The sequence below is a fragment of the Triturus cristatus genome, chromosome 3_2 (assembly GCF_964204655.1).
Source record: "Triturus cristatus chromosome 3_2, aTriCri1.1, whole genome shotgun sequence".
In the NCBI taxonomy this organism is placed as follows: Eukaryota; Metazoa; Chordata; class Amphibia; order Caudata; family Salamandridae; genus Triturus; species Triturus cristatus.
This window is the reverse complement of record NC_140584.1, coordinates 696,725,126-696,751,263: the sequence shown is the minus strand read 5'-3', so window position 1 is coordinate 696,751,263 and position 26,138 is coordinate 696,725,126. Positions and strand designations below refer to the sequence as shown.

Here is a 26,138-nt window from a genome sequence, read left to right as displayed (position 1 = left end):
TCAAAAGGTAAGTGCAGAAGCAATATGTATAATTTATAGCAAAACAAGGCGGTATCTTTTCCTTTAATTGCTCTCTCATCAGTAAACAACATAAGAAATGTATTATTTGACACTACTTTGCTGCCAGAACCCTCTTCCTCTATATTGCTGCTCCTAGCAGATAATGCCTTTTTCCTTGTTTACCTTAAGTGGCAGTTCTTTCTTCTGCACTTTCTGCCTATCTAGCTTCAATTACCAACTGTATTCATTATTACCAAGTCTACAAGACTTAGGAGTCTTATTTAAAATGTTTTCTTGCAATAAGCTTTATCACGTCTTTCTCTTTTTTGTCCTTCAAGCTCTTCTGTTCTCTCATTTATTTAAATTAATTTTGCATATATGTATCTTCGCCCAGTTTTATTTTGCTTATTTTCACCCTGTTTGCCCACCTGCAGGTAATCACGCCAAACTGAACCTACCTCTGGTCTGTCCACTGAAAGTTCTTGGTCTCTTTATTAATTCCCAGTAAGTCATTTTTAGTGGGGCATCAGTCTTTATGGCATGTCCAACAGACATTTCTGGTCTCCATATCAGTTCCCCAGAAATTCCTAATCACAGTGAAGTCCAACTGTTGCACTGTTCTTCGAATGGATAGAATCTCAGCAGTTTGCTCTGTATATATACAGAGAGGGACCAGGACCAACAGGCTGGCAGCTCTTTCTCTAAGGAACTTGTGATCTGAAAGAAACCTCACAATCAAGGCAGATGAACGCCCTGTTGATTTCAATTCAGTTGAGAATTGGTTTTCCTGTCACCTTCAGGATTCCAGCAACTGGGAGCTGCATCATTGGGATTTCTCTATAATTCTTGTTCTATAAGGTCTGGTAGAAGTGGAATTGTTCTCTTGTTTCAACAGACAGCTGGAGAAGTTTTAAGTTGACGTCCAGGCATGAACAGTTGGGCTACCCCCTACAGTGTTGACCTTAAAAGTCATCTACCCCTTCCAGATTGGCAAGTGTTGGATCAACACCGCCTTTTGCATGCTTAGTTTTAATTCATGGAAGATTCTTCTGCTCTTGAAATCAAGAGAGCCTACCAGTCAAATTGGATCATTTTGGTTCGTTGGTGCCTGGAAAGAGACTTGCGTCACCTTTATTCATCTCCCTCTGCACTAGCCAGAATCCTTTCATCCTTGTTTGAGAAGGGTCTTTCCTACAGGACTATTACCCTATTTTGATCAGTTGTGTTCTTTTTTCAATTCTTTTCCTTTTGTTAAAAAAGCCCTCGTCAATAGGCTACTGAGGGATACTCGCCTATTTCATGTTCTAGTCCCATCTACTTGGGATATTAACATGGTCCTTTCTGACTGGCAATTCTGATCTTCGCTCAAATAGTTGAAGGCCAAGCTAGAAAATCATCTTTAACCGGTTACCATTACAGCCACCTCCATTTTTGAGAGGCGTTTCGCACCTGATCGGGAGATTCTCTTTAATGCCGAGAGAATCAAAATTATTTGCTAATCCATTCTTTATCCTTACTTCCCAGATCACCTGCAACTGTATGTTGCTAACTGTCTCAAGGAGTTTGAGAGGCCTAGGCACTATCTCAGGTCTTCTGCACCCTTTTAGCTTCTTATCTCATTTAGGACAGTCCTGTGTCAGCAAGCATGTCTGTAATTTCTGCAATTTCCCCTACAGGGGGCACCCTTGTTCGCAACGTACCCATTCAGTCAGTGGCAACCCGTGTACGCGTCATACGACTGGCTCCCATTGACTTCAATGGGAGTCCGTGCGACCCGAGTCCGTCAGCATATGGCTGCATCGTACTTGCTCAGTCGGACTCCAGGGGCACGGCTCGGTCAGAAAACCTTCCAGATCCGACTCGGAGGGAGGCCTTTCCCAACAAGATCGGAATCGGCCCCTTAGAGTTATGATTTCAAACGGGTAGGATGAATTTAAGACTCTGGATGTATTCGTGTAGCATCATAACTAAACAAGTGCTGGCAAAGGCAAAAAGTCTGGGTTTAATGTGTTAACACATGCAGCATGAAAACATTTAAGTCAAACAAAGTAACAACAGGCTGACAGTATACGTTTTCCTTGTGTTCAATGCAGTCCTCTTTTTGATTCTACATTAAAAATGGCAATTGGACTGTCATCAATTATTTTTTTAGTTAGTATGACAGAGAAAGAAAGGAAGGACTAGAATGAAGGTTCCTTGCCTCCTAGCATTTTTTGACCTAGACACAAAATGAGAACAATATTATAGGCATCAGTTAAGAGAGAATTACCCCTCCAGATTGAGCCAAGCTGATACTCACAAAGTCCTAAACCAATGGCTGAAAGAAGCTACAAAACTAATGGCTGAAGGAACAGACGTAAAACCACATCCAAGTAGATTGTAAGACAACGGTCAACCTAACAGGAACACTGCCAGGCAGACATAAAGATGCTGTCAGAGAGTTTTGGTTTTCTTCCAATTAAATTATTTGAAATATGTTTTACTAACACACATTTCAACATTACGAATGCTACTTACTTTAGAAAGCAAATACGGACAGCCCCAGAGATAGCCAAGTAGGGGGTATTGTCTCAGCTGCTTCAAACAAATTCAACCCGTTATTTAAATTACTCAACCAGAGTTAAAACATGATTTGAGTCCAAACCTGGGAAAAGTTGTGCAAGTGGCCTACAAAGTGGTATCATGCTCTATGAAGATGATAAATGAGATGTGCTCACATGACTGTTAGAGTCTTCTGATGCAATTAGGTGTTTGACTTTTCTGAGAAGTCAGATTTCATAGCAGGTTAATGCTCCCTCATATGGGACCACTTGGAATTTGAAAGCTGTGGTTCATGTTTCGTCCTTCCCAGCCCAGGTACTCGCCAATGACTATGCCATACATGGAGCTTAGTAGAACAGGTCTTTATGCTTCTGCGCGTAACTGTGAACTCAACATTCTAAACCTGCATTCAATTCATTATGCTCTAATGCTTACGTCACAGTTCCACGGAGTCTCTACAATGACATCCGTGCTTGAAGAGAGATGAACCATGTCGGAATATGCGAGGAGTCTCGCGTGATGGACTTCCCAGGACGTTGGGCAGTCACCATGTGTCCTTTACTGGGCACAATATGAAATAGTTCAGAACTGAAAGGAGTATCAGACTTTCGTTTTCTATGGTGACGAACCAGCATTCAATCTCCTCTAGTGAACGTGATATCTTTTGTATCTGAACGCTTGTATGAATAGGCCTTCATTTTCCTCTTTTGATCCAAGGCTTTCATGCGTGTTTCTTCCTCTGTATTTGTTCTTCAGTTGGTCCATTGAGGTAACTTGGTCCCCATGGCTCCCCCGAACATCAAGGTTGCAAGGCTTTCAACTGTGTTGGAGCGAGGAGTCGAACGGTAAGCTCGAAGAGTTGAATTTGAGACAGCTTTAAGGTTTAGCTTTTCTAGTTCAGTACACGGACAGCACGCTTTAGAGTACTCCTGAAACATTCACCAAGGCCATTGGCCTGTGGTCAAAAAGGTTGCTCTTCTGATGCTTCACATTGAGATGACTGAGAAAGTCTCCAAATTCTCGACTGTTGAAAGGTGGGCCATAATCAGACTTTAAGATTATAAGAACACCCCATATCACTACGATGCTGTCTATTTTCTCCATGACACCTTCTTGAGTGATAGATTAGAGATCTTCGATCAATGGAAGACAGGAATATTCATCAACGATCACTATCAGGTGATGTCTGTTGCAAGAGGACTGAAGATGTCCACAGCAATTCTTTCCCAAGCATGCATTGCTAACTTTGACATCTTTAACGGGTGTTGAGTGGTTTTCGATGACAGGCAGTTATATAAATGACAAGCCCTTAATTCTCTTTCAACTCTCTCATCGAGATGTGGAAACCAGACTCAGTCTCGGAGAGCTTGTTTGGCGGCAACAATTCCATGATGTCTTTCATGGGCCACATCAATTATCTGTTGTTGCAGACTCTCCGGAATGACATTCTCGAACCTCTTAGAAAAATACCTTCCTGAGTAACGGGCAGTTCATCTTTAACATTCCTAAACTATTGATATTTACTGTCAATGGTGAGAGGTGGAGGTTACTGATACCAAGGCTGATGTGTAATAAGGTCTATAGTGACTTGTGGCAGTGACAATTTGTTCCAACGAAATGGCATTTGGGGTGCTTGATTTCACTATTAAATTTATAGAAGCTTAAGCCGTCTTAGAATGGGTACCAGGGCACTACAGAGGCACTTGTGAGAAGCAGTCGGCAGAGTTCTAATCTTTCCCTGGACAATGTACAATGGTGTAGATGTACTCTTGCAATCACAGACCTCAACATTTAATGTGAAGAGGCATTTTTGCTTTTGGATTGCCAAAGATGGTCAAAAGCTTGGTGATCGGTCACATGCATGAAAGGCTTCCCATACAGGAATGCGTGTAAATGTGCACAAGCCCACACCACTGCTAAGCTTTCTTTCTCAGGTTGTCAATAAGCACGATCAGTTTGGGACAAACTTCAGCTTGCATACGCCACAATACGCCTTTGAGCATTTCGGTGTCCGCTGTGCTGTGCAAGGATGACCCCCAATCCAACCAGCTAGCATCAACAACAACCTCTGTATAAAGCTTTGGATCAAAATATGCCATTTTGGTAGCATTCTCAATAGCTTTTTTGATTTTCTAGAAGCTGAGCTCGTATTCATATGACAAAAGAAAAGAAACATTATTTTTCATCAAGCCTCTTAATGGCGTACTGACAGTGACAAAGTCTAGTATGTATCGACAGCAAGAGATGCCTATGCCAACGAATGAACCTAACATTGAAACATCTTGTGGGGACTGGCAGTTGACACCGCTTGCACTTCAGCTGGATCGGGTATCATACTCCCATCAGAAAAGATAAGGCCTAAGAATTTTAACTTTGTCTTATGGAACTCCCAATTCACGGCATTCAAAGTTAAACCGGCATTTATGAGCTATTGACACCTGCGTGAGAGCTTTGCTATGCTCCTTCTGTGTAGCTCCGAAAACAAATATTTCATCACTAGAATTGAAAGCATTCATGACAGGCTGTATGGTGTGTCGAATGACATCTTATAATAGCTCGGCAGCTGAGGACATACCAAAACATACGTGTCAGGTAACGGAACAGACCAACATGTGTAGAAAAGGTTTTAATGTACATGCAATTCTACTCAAGTTCCAACTGATGATATCCTTTATTCAGATCCAAGTGACAGAATACCTTTGTAGGAAAGTAGAATCTGCTTCTTATAGTAACCCCCAGTTTTTGCTGGATGTAATGCTGTTTTTGACTAGTCTGACCGGGATCTTGCTAATCGGGACCCCAGTCAATCTGCTTTCTCCCTAAACTGTTATGTACTTAGGTACACCCCAGATTGGATACTGGGGTACACTTGTCAGTCCCTAGTAAATGGTACCCAGGTACCTAGGGCATAGGTACCCCAGAGGCATCCCTTGGGCTGCAGCATGTATTATGCCACCAATGAGAGACCATTCAAAATGGAACTACAGGCCTGTCATTGCAGCCTGTGTAAGTTGGTGCATGCCACACTTACTTAAGATGTAGGTTTACTATATCTAAGGGTCACTGAACTTAAAAACCTATAAGTCACCCCAGAGCAGGCCTTTGCAATCCCGAAGGCAGGGTGCTTGGTTCTAAGTGAGAGGGTGCCTCTGCATGAGCGGGACACCCCTGCAGCCTACGGAGTCCATTCTCCCGGGTTGTCAGTGAAGCAGCCATATATTACTATAGAGGGGCATTACGCGACCGTGTGATGACCAACTGTAAAACGGCTTAAAGAAACCCTATTGTGTTTGGTGTCAAAACATATTGGAATCATACCCCCACATCGGAGCTATGATTCCACCCCTCAGAAGCGACCTTTGTGGGGTTCCTGGTGTTCCCCAGATACATTTCTGCCCTCCTGCTGCTGAGCCAAGCTCGAGCAGGGGAAGGCAGAACAATAGGCATCCTGTCACAGGGAGGTGTGACCATCTCCCAGACAGGATTTAGTGCATTAGGGCTGGGTGGGTGTGCTTGCCAGCGACTGAAAGTCTGCACGAGGGGCACATTTGGCGTCCCTGTGCATAGTCCAGTTCAAACCAGTCCTGGGAGCTGTTGGCTCCCGCTCTGGTGCAAAACTGGACAAAGGACAAGGGGAGTCACCTCCCCCCTGTCCAGACCCTCCTCTGGGTGGGTCCCCTGAATCTATCCAACCCCCTCCTGTGGGTACTTAAGGGCTTACCGGGTTGTAGGACCTTAGATTTGTTGTGGACAAGATTCAGAACTGAAACCACTGCACTTCGACCGTCCAGGCACTCCGGACTTCGCTGGACTTAGTTTGGGCCTGACTTCGTCTCCCTCTCAGTCTGCTGCATCGTCTGTGCCCATGTACTGTACAGGATCCATGTAGGACCTGTGGAGTATCCAAGACACCTGAAGATATTCCTCCCTTGGAGTGAAGGAGTCACTCCCTTGCATTCGTAGGCACCACAACACTGTTGCCTGGTCTGCTGATCCTGTGCTCCTACGGACTCCTAAAGGCTCAGCACCACAGGAGGTGGGTCTCTATGTCCATCGAGGTCCGAGATGCCCGCTCACCGAGTTTGAGGTCAGAATCCCTTGTGCGGGCTGCAATACCCGAACCCCTGTGCACCGCGTACCTTTGCAAGTGCATGTGCTTGTTGGCAATCCTGCGACAAGTGCATTGGGCTCGAAGTAGCCTCAACCTCTGGCAACCTTTCCTACAAAGATCTTCAACCACCTTGCACAGTGTGCCCCATGGCCTGCTGTTTTGTAAAGATGCCCGAGGTCCTTCCACGACTCCTGTGCCTCCGGCCTGTGGGTCCAATTGAGGGTCATCTTTAATTACCTTGGGCTCCCCTGATTGCTTGGGGTCTGCCTGGACTCCCCTGCTTGTGGTGAGTCTCCTGGACCTTGCTGGTCCAAACCGTACACTTCCTTGACTTCTGCGTGGGTTGCTTTTGCCAAGGCTTGTTGGTGCTCCCGCCGGACACCAACCCCTCAGCACTCGACATCCTTCGTGGGACAGCTCGCATTCGGCTCCTGGTCATCCTCAACGTCGCCTGGTCCTTACAGCTGCAGCGTCAGGGTCACCGTCAACAATCCTGAAGCACCCGACATCGGTGGGTATTTGTCTACCAAGCTCCTGGTCACTCAAGTGAGCCAGACTCTGTCCCCTCTTCTTTCAGGTACTCTTCGATAAGAATCCACGTTTTGATTCCAACAGACACTTTCTCCCCTTCCAGCAGCGGCTCGTCTTCCAGTACTGAGTAAAGAGGGTTCAACCGCGTGTCCGACACCACTTCACACGGCTTAGGTAACGTGGGTACTAGGGTATCCACGGGTGGGGTGGCTCTCCAACCTTCTGTCTTCCAAGGGGTTTCTTCGTAATCCAGTGGGAAGGGTCCCCATTCCTTAAAATTCCAACCGTGACTTGCACATAGACTTGTACGGGGCACGCGGTCGTGTTCCCACACTGCACACGCACTCCGCGGGATCCTTATCTACTCTCATTGGGTGGTTCCTTGGGGACCCAGCAAATCTACGTCCTCTCAACATTGTACTGACTCGAGTCGTGGTTCTTGTACCACTTTTTAGGTCTCACCTGACCCAGCGCATGCGCTGGTCTGGCGAGACTTATTGAGAGGGCTCCAAAAAGTGCTACCAGGCCAGCCTAGAGCTACAGTGCATGTGCGCGGGCCGCGCTTTACCACGATTACTTTCACGGCCTCACGCCCGCTTTGATGTTTGATCGTGATCGCGATCACTTTAACTTGCTTAGCCAATAGGTCTCGCTTTTGGGACCTTATAAGTATTTAGTTATGCAACTGTTGCATGGCTTAACACATAAGGTCCCATAGGCGAGACCTATTGGCTATGCCAATGCTTGTTTAGTATATGGTTCGGTCCCCCCCGGGGCCCGCTGTGTATTTGTGCTATTTAATGTGATTTCTTTGCTATAGTATTGTGTGCTGTGTGTCTCTCAGTGTAGGAGATCCTGTAACGTACTAGATCGTGTTATATGATAAATACATATTTTTTATATCTTCTGTGTGGTTCATTTTTAAATTAAATATTTACTATAAGATTGCGTTCTGGTAAAACAAGCTGTTTTACACTCCTTCAAGACTAAGCCTCAAGGCTGCTCTCCACAGCTACCACTTTGATAGCTTTTGAAGGTTGTCTGAGACCTCTTGAATCACCATAAGGGTTGCTGGACTGGTGCAGGATGCCCACTTACATTAGTGGACAGCATATACCAGGCCAGCCTCTCACAACCTTTACACAATTCAATTGTGTTATCATATTAGCTATGTGTGCGCCTAGATGTTGTTCTGTTTCAATTGTCTTGTTTACTTGATGCAAATCCATGCAGATGCGTGCAGCTCTTTCACTCTCCTTTTTGGGAACTACCACTATAGGAGAAACCCATAGAGTTGACCACTGGAAAGCTCAGTGATATTGTGTTTGAGTAAAGTTTCAAGATCTTTTTCAAAAGCTTCCTGTAAGTGAAAGGCAATTAGTCTGTGTCTTTGAGCAATAGGACAGATGTCCTCATTAATGTGTAACTGAACTTTCATAGTCTTTAGTTTTACCAACCCATGAAACAACTATCAGCATTGACTTACTATTCCTTATGAGCACTCATGTTATAGTTCATGGAGATCAGTCCCATATCAGCAGCTGTGTTGAAGCTGATTAAACAGGTGCTTGTCGGCATACCCTGAAGTACATGAATGGGTGCTTGTACTTTTGTTTTCTTATGCTTCAACGTTGCTACAAATGAACCTTGACTTTTTATTGGTATGGATGCAGATCACGTATACACTTTAAATTTGATGGCGTAAGTCGGGGCAATGGAGACAGACAGTTCATTATATTTCTCCTCAGGCATAAGATTTATTGACGCACCACTAATATAATGAAAGGTATTGAACAACCACTGACTTTTAGTGTGATCTTCAGACAATTTTTGAATGACTTTGGTGCTTTGTCATGTTGGTTTTTCTTGGACCACTGTTTTTCCTCACAGACGGCCAATCTAACATGCCTATGCTTCTCCGAGGTAAACATTGACATGGCACAACCATCTTCTTCACTTTCACTTGATATTGATACATGAGAACTGTTTGACAAAGATTTAGATCTCGATCGACTTCATCTACTGGTAATTTGCCTAAGCGGATGTGGTTGCTTGGCCTAATGGTTGTGCTTCGAACATCGCTTCTGGAACGTTCGAGCAGCCATTTTGTCTTCAAGCTGTGTCGCACTTACTTTTTCCTTTGCCTAGCAAACAGTTACAAAATGGTTCTTCTTTCCACAGCCTTTGCAGATCTGCCCAATGGGGGGACTTTTACCTTAGTGTGGAAACAAAAATTCACACCTGAGGCACAGCTTCTTTTTCTGTGGAGAGTCAATCTGCGTTCCTCTGTCTTGTGCTTTGGCTTAGTTTTCACGTTCATAGCTGTCTCACTCTGCGCACCTCCGGCCTCCATGTCGGCAGCTTGTCGATCAGCATGCTCTTCAGCTTTGGCAGCCATGAGATCTCGCCCCAGACGGAGAGTTTCTCTCAGCATTTGTCGTGTGAATGAATCTGACAAGCATGTCAATCCCCCGGAGGTGTATAGCTTCCTCATCATTAAATTAATTGAACTTGCAGAGTTTGAGGAGCGTATTTAGTCTCTCAACAAATTTGTCAAAGGTCTCACCTGCATTCTGTCATACTTTACATGAAGATGTACCTTTCGTAATCTACATTTGGCATTGGATTGAACTTGAGATTAAAGGCTGCTGTGATTTGACTGTTTTTAATTTCATCAGCTCGCGGAATCTTCTTTATGACCCCAGCAAACTCTTTGGGAGAGCACTGTCGATCTTCGGGTTTCTTATCCCCTTCTCAGCCCCAGCACTTGCCACTGACTACGCCACACACGGAGCTTAGTATAACACTTTCTTCATTCTTCGGCCTTGTAGGAACCTGGGGTCACCAGGCCCTATAGGCGGTAGCGTGACGCGAGCCGGTCGGGCAACCAGAGGGCTATGTGTTAAGCAACCATACACCACACGCTTCTCATGGACTAGAGTCACAAACAATAAGGGACGCCACACCGTTTAAATTATGCAAATACTTCAAGTTTATCCAAGTATAGCTGGTCAGATGCAGTTCAGGAAATAACAAGGTAATACATGAATCATAATACCATTGTGACATTACATTCGACACTCTGGGTGATATCTATGCAGTGCCTAACCTTGTTCTAGCGCCATGCGCGCTTACGTAAAGTCTTTCCCTGAACCGGCCGTCTAACTAAGCGTAATACTGGAAAGGGGACACATTGGGTTCACTAACATGGCGCCTGTAGAACTGAGCGCTCCTCGTGATCAAGGGCCCCTAGTACTGTGAAGCAAGGCATATAAACATAGCGCTACGCGCAATCAGTTGCATGTGGATACGTTTGCGTAGAACATTTAATACATCGCGTGACTCGTAATCAGTCGCATGTCATTACCTTTGAGCAGAGCATATAACACAGTGCGCTACTCGCATTCCTGGGCATGTAACTACTTTCGAGCAGAGCATATAACACAATGCGCTACTCGCATTCCTTGGCATATAGTTACTTTCGAGCAGAACATGTAACACAGTGCGCTACTCGCATTCCTTGGCATGTAATTACTTTCGAGCAGAGCATATAACACAATGCGCTACTCGCATTCCTTGGCATATAGTTACTTTCGAGCAGTGCATATAACACATGGGGTTACTCGCCGTCCCGGTCTCTCCGGCTGAGGAAGCAGAGTCGGTGGCGTGAAGCGCCACACGAGAGTAATGTCAGTCAGTACTTTGAACGGCTTCCAGCGGGGAAGATTACTGGACTTGAGGAGCGAGTCCCTATGCTCCGGTGCAGTTCACAGAGCACCGCGCTCAGTAACACAGGAGGGGGGACACGGACAGGATCCCTCGGCGGGGTCTCTCCGTCGCGCAGGCAGGGGAGGGGATTCCCACGGAGGGGACAACCCGGGCCAAGTGCGGTGTGGTTTCCAGACCAGCAGGGGGCGCACCAGGGGGGATCTCGGCCTCCGGGCTTACCTCCGTCTCGGCGTCAGCAGGCGTCCGTCCTCACGACGTTGGGGGAACTCGGCCCCGACCTTGCGCTTCTCCTCACACGGCTGCGACGGCAGCGACGGGGCCCCGGACTTCGCCTGGGCCTCGCGACACAGCAGGGCACTCCTCCAGGCCTCCAGGCCGCGGCGGTGAGCGAGCTGGCTTCGTCGTCGCAGGGGGGGGGCTCAAATTAAGGATGGGGATATGGTGCTCAGCGGAGCACGCTGCCGGGGGTCCCAGACCAGGGCAGGGAGCGCGGGGGTCACAGCGCTAGTACCTGGTCGATCCCCGGTGGCTTGGCAATCGGCTTAGTATTTTGTTCACTAGGGTAGCTTGGACACGCAGTCTCAGCTCTGGCATTCAAGGCTTACAGCTCGCTCTTGTCATGCAGTCTCAGTTCTTAAAGTTAGGTTTCAGTTCTCAGTTGACAGATGAAGTCTTCTGGCGCAGATGTATCTGGCGCCCTTAAGGGGTTCTGTTACAGGGGTAGGGATGGAGAGGGCGACTAGGTCCTTCCTAGTCAGGCTGGCAGAGAGTCTCTGGGTCCTCCTACTACTGGGCAAGATCAGTGGGATTCACAGGGCACCTCACTCACTTAAGAGGCAGTACCTAAATCCTGTCACTCTCAGAGGCATAAGTCCCTGGCTAGGCCCTACCGCCTACACTCCTGGTGGATTCTTCCAGCTCTGCTTCACCCCAATGGCCAACTCACCACAAAAGCTTCCCTCCCACTCTTAAGTAGCCCTAGGTCAGGTGACCTCTAGCCAAGGCGGCAAAAGTAAAACCCCACCTCCCTTCTAGAAGGTTCCAGCTTCTTCCAGGAGCTTCCCCACTCTAACTATGGGACAAAAAGGCAGGCTGGTATCGCAACATTGTTGTGGGTCCCAGCCAGCTCCTGGCAGCTAGGGTGCTACTATGAAAAACGACCACCCTGCAGTAGCAGGGGTCTGTGGCAGCCATCTTGGGAGAAGGGAGCACCTGCACCTTAACACTGCCTGGCAATGAAAAGGCGCCCGGAGACCTAGTCCAACATAAAAATGAGGGTGGAAAAAATGAGGCACGATACAAAAATAGAAGGGGAGACCACCCTAGGGCTGACAGGTCCAACAGGCCTGTAACCGCAAACTCAACATTCTAAACATTCACTCATTTCACTATGCTCTAATGCTTGTGTCACAGTTCTATGGAGTCCATAAGGAGGCACAAAGGTTCCGTCATTACGAACTCAAACAACACTACACATTGGAAGAGAATACATAACGTACAAACAAAAAAAAATGGCAAAAACATGAAAAAAACTGTCTCAGTCACAAAAAAGGCAAAACAAAAAATAGTCTCACATTACAAAAGCAATTGATTGAACATCAGTGCTACTACAATGCCATACATTATTAAATGTTGAAAGCAGCCAAGCTTAATTAAGCCGAGTTCTTTAGTTCACCATCTCCATGCCCGAAAAGCTCACCCAGTCCAGATTTATTTATTTGAGGTCTCAGATTTGTATTCCTGTTGATCTCAATATTAAATCAGGACTACAAATACCAGAATGCAAAAAAAACAACTGCTGGCAAAGCTAATAGCAATGGTTGTAGGACGTTATAACGCATTCTGTTGCAACGCATGCCTTTCCCACGCATGCGTAACAACGCAAATGCCATTCACACCCATAACCTTTACCACGAAAATGCCTTTACCATGCATACCTTTACAACGTTTTTCGTTGTAAAACCATGCATTTTAATGGCATATTCATGATAAAGGCTCCGATCCCCCGCCCCAATTCAGCGGTGGGATTCAGCTGTGTTATAAGAATCTACTTTCTCCACTAGATGGCACATGCTGCATTTATATGCAGTTTACTTTCAAGAATGATCTGTTTTAATTCATTTTATAATTCATGTCCATATAACAATTAAGTTACAAATAAAAAGTTCCTTCGCCCCTATTCCTTCTTATAAAATACCCCTGCCCATAACACTTAATATTTTGCCCTGCGCAACACTATCCCCTCATCCCTTAAATGATTTTTTTTAACTAAAATTCCCCTTACCTCTCCAGGACCTCTCCTGTCCATGCTCTTCCTACGTCGTAAAGAGGCAGCAGAAGTGTCTTTCCGTTTTCTCTAACGACGCAGACTGCCTCCACATCGCAACCGAAACCGATGCGTTTTTTTTTGGGGGGGGGCCCCCCCCCCCATCATTAGGTCTCGCTGAGTCAGCGCGCATGCGCTGCCTGGAGAGACATTTTGTAGGTGTGTTTTCAAAGTGCTGCTGTCTGGCCTAGCGCTTGCGTGCACGCACGAACCGCCAGCCTTCAGCAGCTTCTCCGCACCTCCCCCCGCTGCTGCGCGCGCATCCCTAGCGTGCTTAACCGCGTCATTGCGATGACTTTCGCTTTCAGAGCGATCGCGATGACTTTCGCTTTTATGGCTGTGCGGCGTTACTTTTACTGCCATGCAGCCAATGCTTGTTTTTGTATTGTGCTACCGAGTATATTGCAGCACTACCTTATGGTTCATCAGCTGAGAGGCATCTTTTTTATTGTGTACATGCTGTAAGGATTTGTATATACTTCAGTTGTTATTGAATCTTTAAAAAAAAAAAGTGTCATGCTAATAAATAGCTCTTGGTGAAATTGCTGTGTGTTTAACTTTGCTTTGTGTAATTGCTTTTGCTTTATTAATAACAATAATTAGAATATAGTGAAATGTCTCTTGACCCGAGCGTCTATATAAAAACTAAGAGACTATAATGATGAAAATAACATTGTTGGCTTTATTTTAAACATACATATCTTTGTTGGGAATATACTAAAAAAAAAAAAGTTAGACTCTGGTAACACCCTAATGTCGGTCAAACAAAATGGACAAGTTTCATGACTCAAAGCAAACTTTTTTCGCTGTCATTGTTGAAAACAACGTGAAAGGAGGGAGAGCACAACAGCGGTGTAAGAAACCCCTCACCCACCTACCTAGTAGGTGGCATGCGTGTAAAGCGTTCTAGTCTTCCTAGCGGCAACGCGCAACTTCCTGTTTGCCGGCCTCTTAACCACTCCCCATCTGTGTATCGGCGCTGAACAAGCGGAACCGATCGCCGCCCTAGGTATTTCGGACCTGTCCTCCCTTACAAACTGTGAGTACAAAACGGGTCAACCATGGTCCCGTCTAGACCCTCAATACCATACCGCTCTAACCCCCCTTTTTCCTGTAATGTGCGGTAACGCGTTTAAAAAAAATCTCTTCGCCATTTCCTTCTCCATTAAGGGCAAGCGGAGAATCATACGGCGTTCTAATTCCAGAGGCATAACAACCTCTCTACTCAAGTGAGACTGTATTTTATGTTGTCTGTCATCTATTTGTTGTTTGTCTTTCAATTTTAATCACGAGTGTCTGTCTGCTGAACGTCACACACAGCGGACACAATGGTTATATATACCACCATGTAAACATCCTATTACAATACTGCACGCGCACTTGGCCACTTTAGCACATCAGCTACTAGTGTCTTCAATACTTGCACAGTCACAACTTAATACGTACAATATGTGTATGACCGCGCTATAGGCACGCACATAATGGATAACGAATATGCGCACCATGTGCCCCAATACTACAACAATTACCCACTTACGGATCCCGTGGGGCACATTGTAGCCACGCAAGCCTCTATAGTGTTCATGCACTCTCACAAAATCAGTTTGGCTCGAGATCACTAGCCTTTTAGTCGAAAGGAGCATGCATTTAGTGTATATGCATGATTCACAACTGTTCCCCATATCTAAATTAATTCTTCATTTTCAGGTAATCCAAAACGGAGTTACTGTGAGTACCTTTTCACTACACTCACAGCACACTTTAGGGTGTGTGCTGATATTTACACGTGGCCTGTACATTGTTTTTACGGCCATTCATCAAAATTATTTTTATTATTAATTTTGGCTGGTCCTGACGAAAGCCTCTAGAACCATCAAGAAGGCTGAAACTAGTTGACCTTAGTTACTAGGGATATAAGGAAAATAACATTCCTAATTACGTATCCCGCAAAACCCCTTTTTTACATTAGTCTTGGGACCCTTATAATTAAAGTTTTTTCATAGGGCATCTCCCAGAGACTTTTTTAACTCTTAATCACTTCACATATAGCACTCCACTTACTGCTCAAAACCCTGCTCCGCTGTATCTCAGGCGTTGTAGCACAACTGGATTGTGCTAGACAATCCAGTTGGGCCCCGATGATGAAGCATGCCACCTACTAGGTAGGTGGGTGAGGGGTTTCTTACACAGCAGTTGTGCTCTCCCTCCTTTCACGTTGTTTTCAACAATGACAGCGAAAAAAGTTTGCTTTGAGTCATGAAACTTGTCCATTTTGTTTGACCATATTGTTTTGGGGAAGAGGACAAGTTTTTCTTTTTCCTCGCTCTCTTGTTGTTCTTATTTGTCATTACAGCGCACAGCTGTGACAACACCCTAATGTCCTCATATAGCAATGCTGCGATCCCCATTGGAATTGAGTGGGCCCCCTTAATTCCTTAGTTGATCTAATATATGTCCATCCTGTAACAACTCCTTTCTCCTTCCTCATAAAAGCCCAGTGAGCCGTCATTGCTGCATCAGCAGTAAAATTCCTTTCTGCCTAATAGGAAAATGAGGCGGGCCAAACTGCCCCTGCAGAGTCTCACAGAGAAAAGGGAAGGTGATAAAGATGCAGGTGTCACTGTGGATGTTAGCAAACCTATTTCACGCAGCTCCTGTCAGGCCACGCATGCTGCCAGCCTTAAGTCTTTACCTCGTAGACCAACATCATATCTACCTTCCCCCCCCCCCCCACCAACTCGCCCCCTGCCTCAAGGCACGGCCAGGGGCTCACCCGCCTTAAGGGCCTGCATGGATCTGTGTGCCCCGGCAACTGATTACCAGCTAAACCGATAGGATCAACAAGGTAAAAAAATGAAATTTTTGCGTTGTTTTTTTTTTTTTTTTTTTAAATTATCCCTCAATGGTACCTTTGTTGACAGTCCCACTCAATTAACTACAAAAGGACCACACAGCATCCAGCCCTCTGAGTAAAGGAAATAAATGATCTGAGCTCGCTCCTCCAAAAGTGGCACATTTCTATTATGTTACAAACAAAGGAAGCACACAATTTCATGGCATGTTTTTAAATAGAAGGACAGCACTAAAATGATTCTTGCACATTTAACCAATACGACTGCTAATTTCCAAAACGCCTATTAGAAAACAATTTTCATTGGACATTAGCATAGTGGACAGAGAAAAATTAACTAGAAATGCAACTCTAAACAATATACCTTTTCTGCACGTTCATAAGGACAACATAGCAATGGAAATCTCGGCACATAAACTTGTAATGTTACAAAAGTACATTGCTTCACCCAAGGAAGCTAGAAGAAACATTGTACTTCACATGCCGAGACAGAACTTGGTTAGAGCTGAATTTCAATGACTTTCTGAAAAGCTAGATGGAAATAAACGCTCGTACACAGCATTAAGCATGCACTTCTCAAAATGTGGCCTAGTGCAGCCTGCTGATTGTCACTGAACCAAATCTATGTTAAACATTATTTTTCTAGTTCTTTCACTTTTGCCAATTGTTTTTATTAAGAATTTCCAGCAGTAAGGCACTTGCAGAAAAAGCATTGAGTATTGTGCTAAAGACAGTTTCTTTATTACCTGACTGGGTGGTAAGTATTTTGAATGAAGGATGAGAGGCTGAGTGGACTCACCAGGAAATGAACCGTTAAGCTTTAGGTTGCACATAGTTCTCTGCAGTGGATTCTCGGGTCCACTGCTTGCTCGGTTAGTAGTTAATTCTCAAAAAATTGTATTCTCTCTTCCAATATGCATATTTTAAGATCCAGGGGAAGCAAAGGTGAACCACTTTTTGAAGTATATCAATTTTGAGAAGATTTGCAGGATTCACCAAAGTAAAGGCCTGTGCTTGATTTTCACATCTCAGACTGTGGCAGATTGAAAAAGAAATAGCAAATTACTCTTAGAAAGCCCAATATTGATGAGTAAGAAGATCAGATTGCAAAATGATTTAACGCTTTGGTGCAAGAACTGTTCTTCCCATACCCAGCCTTCCCTTTCCTCATATAAACCGGCTTCCCTCCTCAGTCCCTTCTCTCCCTTTGGAAGATTGTTTTGTGCTATTGCCTATTTGCAGTGTACCATATTCGTTTCTTGGAATTTCAGTGCTTTATTTCACTATATTTCGTCCATTTACTGGAACCTGAGTTTTACACTTAGTTTCCCTGCCTCGCTTCCAACAATCCTGAACCATAGGGTACTTGCTTCAAAGAATATGCAAGTTACCCTTGTGAAATTTCTTCATCTCACCTGCCCAAAGCTGCCAGTACTGCATCAAAACTTGCTTCGTCAGCAACAATTTCTAGGCACGCTTTCAAGAATTACTCCCTCTAGTTTTTTTTTTAGTTGCAAAGTTTTATATAACGCAAACTTGACCCGAATCCAATCAGGTATCAGAGCGCTTTACATAGCACCAGTTACGTTACATTAGGACACACATTCATTCTTTGTTAGGCACGGAGTTAGTGTAGCTTGATCGAAGATACAAAATGCAACATCAGGTAAGAATTCTATTTTTTTTTCTAAGTCTGATAATGAGCACAAGTTCTTTTTGCGGTGGTGGGCCTAGGCCCAAGGCGCCAACGTACCTAAGCTTCCCGCTAGGAGCATGCAAGGGTTTGCACTAAATCTTCATCTGAGTTTTCCTCTGTGTCAAGGTTGCCGCATTACTCGAAAGCTTGATCGCAATGTCAACATCCCCAGTACTCACTGTGGATGGTTAATAAAGTATCAAATTAACAATGGGCAGACAAGAAAAGAAACAAGCATTGGCATAGCCAATAGGACTCGCTTTTGGGACCTTCTAAGTATTTAGTTATGCAGCACAATATCCTTGGCACAACCACATCAACTTTTGCGTGGCTAAACACTTACAAGGTCCCAAAGGCGAGACCTATTGGCTATGCCAATGCTGGTTTAATTTTACCTTTAGCACACATGCCTTTACTACGTATCTCGTAGTAAAGGTATGCGTGGTAAAGGCTATTCGTGGTAACCACGCATGCGTTGTAATGCATGCGTGGTTATGGTAATGCGTGGAAACTGCAGCGTTGTAGTGGCCGTTTCCCATAGTAATCGCCTACAGGACCTACTGGGTTTGCAAAAATGTTTAAGCCATGCGGTAAAGAATTGTGCCTGCTGTGCAGCATGACAAATTAAATAAAAATAAATTAAAAGAGCAATGATGCAGCCGCAGAGTCATTTTCTAGGCACAAGAATGGGTTCAACATACCTGCACATACCTACAAAATGAGGTGGGCATTTGTTTTTCTATCTATGGATCTGAGATGGATCGATGTATTTGTACATTTAAATAAAAAAAATAAAAAAAGAAAGTGCACAAGGGCGGTTTAAACAAGGGCAGCACAAAGCCCTTTAAAGAAATAAAAAATAACAAGCATTGGCATAGCCAATAGGTCTCGCCTGACCTTATAAGTGTTTAGCCACGCAGTATATTTCCTTGCCAGCTTTCCCCGTGCTGACTGTCAAATCCAACGCTGACCTGATAAAAAGGCAATTTATGGAACCTATGTACAAGAGCGGGCGGCAAATGATTGGAATAGATTATGAATAAATCTGTATTGCTTAACTTTGCAAACTGCATCACCCCCAGAGGCATACGTTCTTTGAAAGAGTGAAATTAATGAATTATGTATTGTGCAACTCTCCTACAGGCATGCGCTCTATGGAAGAGTGAAATGGCGCATGAAAGGATGAATGAACTTGTATTGTGTATCAACAAACTGAATCGCGTGGAGGGGTATAATCTTTGAAAGAGTAATATTGATTAATAAACCTGGATTGTGTAACTTTGCCCCTAAATTAAAACGTAGAGGCATGCGTTTTTCTTAAAGAATGGGTGCACAGACTGCTCTAAAAAGATACATATTGAGTATTTTCTCCTGAGAAGGTGAAGTAGCAACAGCAGACGGAAGTAAATAGGAAACATTTCGTTCAAGTGAGGCTGCACAGAGCTGTGCTACCTTATGATATATTGACGCCCACTATTAGCAACTGGGAAATTACCCACGAGTATTACTAAGCGCACATATCTCCACGATCCATGAAAACCAATCAGGCTTAGAGAAGGCCCGTTGTTTGGTCACTTCCACAGAATCACCAAAAACACGAAGCTCGTTTAAAGGATATTCTGAGGCGCAATAGAGCAAATTATTAATTACGTTGCTACACACCATATACACAGTATGAAGAACGTGCCAATTTTGGAGCTGGCCTCAAACGTCTTGTCTAGGTGAAGGAGCTACCTAGCAAGAGGGATGCGCCAAACACTGCCCCCTTATTTAAACTAGGTGTAAAAACTATGGATGAGATTCAATTAAATAAACCAAGCGTGTGTGGCTGCACCAGATCCAGGATGAACAGTTTATCTGTACTGGCACCATTAAGCAACTACTTTACATTAGGAGCAGTTCACCTTCGGAAACCTACAACACCCCATAATGTATTAGCATTCAATTTCAAACTTTTTCCAGGAATTATGAACTTTGGAGGCTTGCCACAGGCCAACGCTATCCACGTTTAGGTCAATACAGGGCACAGTAACTGTTAAAGCCAGAGAAGACAATATTAATCAGAAGCATGAAATACCGACAGCGCCAAATTAACGACGCCTGAGGCATGCATCAGAGACTCACACGGTCATTTCAGTAGACTGCAGTTTTCCCCCTCTGTTCAGAGAAAGTTACGTCAGATACAGCTCATTTCTTCGCTTAAGTATTCAGTGTGCAGACTTACCTTGCGCTCAGACAGTTCAGACCAAGAACGGGAAAGCAACTGCAGTTCACACTAAATTATTCCCTCAGCATGCAATTACTCGCGTGAAATGCTCTAGAAATACCTACTTCACAACCACTCATAACTACGACACGCTCGGTTTGATGGGTTACCTGGAAAAAGGGGCAGGGGGGGGGGGGCAAAGTTACGTTTTATCATCATTTGGTTGTCAGTCCCGAAAGATGTTAAAGCCATCATTTCACTTGACCCTCTTGGCAGAACGCAGCATTTCTCGAGTCACCACTTAATAGAAGGAGCGCCAGGTTTACTTGCACCAATTCAAATTTGCATTCAAAAGCAGAAGTTTCACAAGCAAACTAAATACGGACCTCCTCAAAGTTTTGAAAACATTGCGGCTAAATCAAATAAACTTAATTCAGACTGCCAAAAAAGGCGTACTTACCAGAGACTGCGCATGCCGATAAGATGTTCCATGCTCCATACAAGTTACTCTGTGACACTCCCTTGAGAAAACAACAAGCGCTGATATCAACTGTTGTATTGAAGAGGGCGTGACACTGACTGCAGCCCTCATTTACTAAAGCTAGTCTTCTGGCCAGCGCCATCTGTTTCCAATTAACGCAAACATGAGACACGGGCGTGATCATTGGAAACAGATGGCGCTGGTGTTGGCTTACGAGCTTCCCTAGGCCAGGGGAGAGAGAAGGCGGGACATGCACCCGCCTTTTGCCAATTGAGTGCTGTCTTTCTTAGAAAGGCGCATGCAAAGGCCAATAGCGGGTGAGCCAAAAAAGAAACACACGCACGAGCATGTGTTCAGAGTTTAAAGCCCTTACTAAAACCCTCGCAGCGCATGCGCGCTGGCTCAGGCAAGACCTAAAAAGTGACGACTGGGTTGCAGGAGAAGGTGTACGGGAGAAGCAACTTGCTAGCGGGGGAGAAGCAACACGAGTGAAAGAGAGTAACGGGGACCACGGGGGCAAGAAGCACACAGAGATGAGAGCATGCAACATGGGTGCAGTAAAGAAGCATGTGGGAGGGAGAGAGCAACTGGGACACAGGGCTAAGAAGCTGGAATACACATGCAATTAACTTTCATGGTCTGCTTGAGCAAAAAGAAAACAAGTAGTTCCCTAAAAGCTAGCATCTGAAGCATAGAAACCAACCATTCAAAGAGACTAGTTAAGAGGTTGTGCTCCACGAGAGACACCAACCCAAATTGACCAAAAAACCATCAACTAAGAAGCATCGAAAGGACAGTAGATAATCTATGGTAAGCAGTGGGTGGGCTCCAAGACCTTTTATGTTTTTTGTAGCCCCATAATTTAACTTTCGCAACCAGACAGCTGTGCTATTGGGTAGACTAAAACGCAAGTAGCCTTATGGAGGACTTTTGTTTGCGACAAGTGGTACTGCAGCCCTACAACTGCTATTAAACCTTGGAGCATTTTATTTCTAGTGCAAGTTTCTGCAGCAATATACTGCACATACTGTGGGTGAATAAGACATCCAGTATTACCTTGTGAAAAACACATCACTTGTCTCTGTAGGGAAGGTTAGATCCTTATATAGTTTCTTTATGATCTCATGAGATCAGCAGGCTGGCCACCCAGAACTTTCTTTTTTCTTCATATTCCTAATTTTTTTTTTTGAGCATTGTTCAGTGTTTCTAAGAGCATTTTATCTCTAGTGTTTTGGAGGAAGGCCAAAAAGGCTATGGGATACTCTGAACTCCTCCATCCCTGTAAAGCAAATAAATTTGCTGACAGCGGTCCTGTCCACCTGGAATTATTGCATGCCCTGCAATGCATCAGACTGACACGTGATCAACAACTGAATGTTAAATGAGTGTGCTACACGGGGCCCTTGTCAAGCACGAAGCAGTGTGATCTGCATCAGTCAGATGCCGGCCATGTCACTTTCTTGTAAAGAGAGGAAAAACCATCAAGTCTTGCTCGTTCAATGCTGGAGTGGACAGGGCAACAAGCTGCTTTACTTGTTGCTTCAAGAGTGAAGAAGTCCCTTACAGGAGGTCGACATATAGATCCCTTGTTCTCTTCATATGGTCTGTTCCAAAAATTCAAAAGGGTCTAACTGAGCATTGTTGAGCAAATGTCTGAAAGTCAATAAAGGCTGGACCTGATGACAGCTGGAATGTTGCACCCATTGACACTGTTTAATGGTAGCTCGAGTCCCGTGCTTTTTACCTCCTTGCTTGTTTGCACAGACCAATTGGGGAAACGTCCTATGCAGATTTAGGGAGGTTTGCAATCCAGTCCGTATTCCTGTAAGAGCAAACTTTCCTCTCTTTTCCCAACCCCAGCTCCAGCAGATTGCCATGTCAGGTCATGCTACTTTCACAGTGATAAAATATCCTTTGATCAAGCTCAGAGGCCTTCTTGAGTTGTGGCCCCTGTTCCACCACTACTACTAGCCCTCCTAAAGTGAACAGTGAGACTCAGTGGGATGATCCCATTCAGGGGTTCCTACACAGGTGGATTTATCATACAGTCATCTTTCCCAGCATTTCTCTGCAGCAGTGTGTTCTAAGAAAGGGGTAGGAGTAGAAAATGTTTCATACAAAGAAGACTGCTGCTCTTATTGGTGTTCCTTTTCTCCACGGCAGTTAAGGTACACATACACAAGCTTTGGAAACTTTTACAATGAAAGGAACAGAGATGAATATAGGAAATATGACCAAGACTCTGAGCAAATGTAGGGGAATGGTCACTGTGGAGTTGGTATTCTGACTTTGTACTTTTATGTACAAGTACTTAACAAATCCTAAGAAAACATCCGCCATCGGTGGTCATTGCTCTTCCGTGCCTCCTGGTCACTTCAGAGTGGCATAGATACTGTCCCCTCTGCTTACAGGTTCTCATTTTCAGAATCTACCCTTGGATTCCACTGGACTCTTGCACAGTCTTCTCCAGCGCCACCTTTCCTGAGGTCCTCCATTGTGGTCTATGATGGTTTTCCGACATCACTTCGCACCTATGCGCCTGGCTTCCCTGGTGTAGGTATCCTGGTTCCTGGGGTATCCCCTGGTACAGTAACTCTCCAATCTTCTGTCTTCCACAGTAATCCTTCGGGGTCCACTGGGAAGGGTGCTTTTTCTTCCAAACTGTAACCGCCACTTTCCCGTGGACTTCTGTTGGACACAAGGCTGTATTTCCACTCTGCACACCGCCTCCATGGGGTTCCTGGGTACTTACCTTGGGTGGTTACTTGTGTCCCCAACTCCTCAGTCTCGTAGTCCAAGTCCCGACTTTGTTCGAAGTTCGCATTCCACTTTCTTAACATATGGTTTGGTCTCCCCCTGGAGACCACTGTATTTTGTTCTTACTTACCTATTGCAACTGAAGTATTCTTGTGTATTTGTGTTTATATCTCTGGGTAGGAGATATACCAGAGAGTGTGGTGTAATAAATAGAACTATTTTTTATATATACACTGTGTGGTTCTTTTTCATTTAAACCTACACTACATGATTAGATCTGGTAAAACAAGCTTAACACACCTTTAAGATATGCCTGAATGCTGCTCTCCACAGCTACAACTTAGACCGCTTTCTATGGTCATGTAAGACTACTCAAATCACCATAACGGTTGTTTGGATTAGTGCAAGGTGCTTCACTTAAATAAGTGTGCAGCATATGCTAAGCCAGCCTCCTACACCCGTCATTCAATGAATGTTATGATTTTAATAATTTTATCAAGGAGCTGCAGCTTGTAGTGTTGTTACTCTGTTAAGTTTTGAAATACTCAATAAATAAAAATTGCCCCATGCGAGAAAAAAAAAAATAAACATGACCCTGTGTGATGTAACTGGTGCTTATGTGCAGTGCTTGAGTATCTTCAGGGCGAGTTCACACTATATAAAACTGCACACAAAAAAACGTGGGCTAAGGGACTGGCCAGTGCTACTGTAGAAAGGACAGGAGCAAGCCACCACGTGATTACCACCAGATGTTTTCCTTTATCAACAGCGTCTGCTGAAGGTTATCGATGCGGTCTCTCTCATAGTGGTTGCCGTGCTGCTGGTGAGATCTGAGTTGTTGGTGAAGACAGTAGTGTAAAATAAAATGATGGGCCCCCTTCAAAATGTGCTTAGGGTCCCTTGAGTCTACCAAACCTCGGCAAAATGCATCATCAATCTTAGATTGTATGGGGGCCCTCTGGAGGATGGTGCCGCCCCACCCCGCGCTGCAGAGGCTTGTGTTACGTCCTGGATGAACACCTATCCCCTGCTGCTGTATTCTTTAGCAGCACTATTGTGCTAAAAATAAAAAAGGACCATCAAAGATTTACAGCATCCCTGCACCCCTTCCCTGATTCCATCACCCCAAGTTACCCCCTAGTTTATGTGCTAAAAGTGACACTCACATACTCCCACAACTGACGAGATCCTAACAACCAGGCACATCACTACAGATCAAGCGCACCCAACCACACGCAAGCCATGTATGGAAGACAATAAATGCGCCCAAACACTCAATATACCCACTTGTTCACCATACTGGCACTTTAATGTAACTGTTTGATGAAAAACTGAAAATGTTGTTTATGCTGGTATACTCTGTCTTCATCAGAAAACTTTAATAAAACGGTGTACAAGGGTTTACAGCATAATAGAATGTAGTCTAGGGGTGGAATGTGGTAAATGGAATGAGGGTAGAGTGAATTCTTAGTCCAAGTTCTAGCAGAGTGTAACCCTGGAGCTATTGGTGGGGATTGTGAAAAATAAATCTCAATTATCAGTCATGTCCCACCGTCCGTGCCACTCAGAACAACCCAACATAAATTTGCGATGAGAGGGCCTCCAGACAGCATCCATAAACGCTTCTAATGGGTTTTCATCATTGCGGCTTTGGAAGGAGCTATCACTGCACAAGCTGTATCGAGTGAAGGTGTGGTAACGTAAGCTGTTGTATACGGCTGAAGCGGCACTTATCTGCATTGTAAAAATTGACAATAATGCGAACGCTCGTGCTAAAGCTCTACGGTGGCTGCCTAAACTCCTTTGTGCTGCAATTCAGCTTGTACCATGGCTCACGCTTACTTCATGCCCTGCTGACAGCTGCTGAGCGGGTACACGTGCTGCCCGCCTTTACAGCTCGCATTTCCTTCCTTAGGCATCAGGACAGCCAGAATCGTACCCCGTACAGTATTTCCAGGCGGTTCAAGTTCCTCACAGCCCAAGTTTACCCTCGCATTTTGAGGGACTCCCTAGGATCTACACACACTGTGACTTTTTAACCAGAGTTCTAATTGTTCAAAGCCCAAATGTTACGTACGTTTCCATTGGCTAATGGACTTTTCAGCCTCAAATCATAGTCAGAAGCATAGAACGCCAACCCATTGTTTGTTTTACAATGTAAGAGGCCCTGCATCCAGTCCAAAAAGGTTAACACTCAATTTTCTCAGACATAAACTGCCACAATTTATACTAGGTGTCCAATATGCAAAATATAAAATTGCCCCACACATTTTTTAGCAGAAACAGAGGTCCAAAAAACGAAATAGCAGCAATGCTTCAAAAGTTTTGATATCTACCAAATTACAACTGATGGCTCAAAGTTTGAAACTATTAGGAAGTTGGAGTTTCTTTACAACAATTTAGCATCAACGTGTATTAGACCATTTATCTACGTCTACTCAATCTTCAGAGGCTGTGTACAGGCTACAAATCCACTGCAAGTATGACACAAGCATAATTATGGAGAGACAGATTTTATATGTGACGACTATTACAATAAGGGCCTGATCATGAGTTTGGAGGACGGGTTACTCAAATACAAATATGACAGATATCTCGTCTACTGTATTACGAGTTCCATTATATCCAATGGAATATTATGCAACTCGTAAAAATTAGGACTGGATATCCGTCAAGTTTGTGATGGAGTAACCCATCCGCCAAACTCATAATCAGGCGCCAAGAGTCAATGGATAGAGTTTTGGCTTTACTGCGTATATTAATATCCACAAGCGAAGTCAATGGAAACATTCTAAGGGATCGATTAGTGGTGAAATGTTATGACAAGAAGACCCAAGAGAGACTTTTATGTTGCAGGAATCTCAGCTTGAAGGAAACACTAGATATTGCAAGGGACATTGAGAGATCAA

At 44.5% G+C, this 26,138-nt stretch overlaps 1 protein-coding gene and 1 pseudogene across 1 annotated transcript in view; both read right to left on the bottom strand.

Moving 5' to 3' along the window:
* GTF3C3 (general transcription factor IIIC subunit 3) overlaps positions 1-26,138 on the bottom strand; it is a 371,442-nt gene that overhangs the window by 326,561 nt on the left and 18,743 nt on the right. The gene's annotated exons all lie outside the window — the stretch shown is intronic.
* LOC146857990 (small nucleolar RNA SNORD2) lies at positions 20,191-20,253 on the bottom strand (annotated as a pseudogene).